The following is a 570-nucleotide window of genomic DNA, read 5'->3' as shown; positions in this document are numbered from 1 at the left end:
TCCATCATGGGCTATCTCATGCCTATATCTATACAAAACAAATTTCGAAGGAAGTTTGGCATATCTGTTCATAGACTGACATTTTAGCATCAGACAAAAAGCGGTGGCATGCATAAATGTGTTCAGTGACCCTAGCTTTGTTTCAAATAAAATTTAAGGTCAAAAGTCACTTACCGCTCCTCCGGCAGGTCGTCTGGAGGGTTGTTGGGTTTCAGATGAATCCACTCACGTGTTGTCAGATCCAGTCTGTGAAGATCTGTGCTGTAGATGTAGCCTGTCGTACCTCCAAATACATATAGGAAGCCGTTGATTATGGCCATCGCCTTCAAAACAAATAAGGGATCACTCAATCAATCGATGTAAGTTAGTATGTTTACTAGTAAACATCGGGACTTATTAAGGCTTTCGTACCTGTCCATATATTCGATTGGGTTTCTTGCCCCTGCAGTTGAGGAGAGACCAGCGTTTGTAGTTAACGTTGCAGACGTGAACATCATTTCCATTGTTTTCCCCAAACGGGATTCCGGTCCCGCCAAACACAAGCAGGTTGTTTCCGTGCAAAACAGCTGT

The 570-nt window shown here is 43.2% G+C and overlaps 1 long non-coding RNA gene across 1 annotated transcript; it reads right to left on the bottom strand.

The window, feature by feature from the left end:
* LOC107682228 (uncharacterized) lies at window positions 1-563 on the bottom strand. Its single transcript, XR_001633418.1, has 3 exons — window positions 412-563; window positions 175-323; window positions 1-28 (listed from the first exon to the last, which is right to left on the bottom strand). It is a non-coding gene; the product is annotated as an uncharacterized LOC107682228 (long non-coding RNA).
* Window positions 564-570: the final 7 nt, after the last annotated feature.

This window comes from Sinocyclocheilus anshuiensis, unplaced genomic scaffold (genome assembly GCF_001515605.1).
Source record: "Sinocyclocheilus anshuiensis isolate Anshui unplaced genomic scaffold, SAMN03320099.WGS_v1.1 C31905950, whole genome shotgun sequence".
Classification (NCBI taxonomy): Eukaryota; Metazoa; Chordata; class Actinopteri; order Cypriniformes; family Cyprinidae; genus Sinocyclocheilus; species Sinocyclocheilus anshuiensis.
This window is presented reverse-complemented; position numbering and strand designations above follow the sequence as displayed.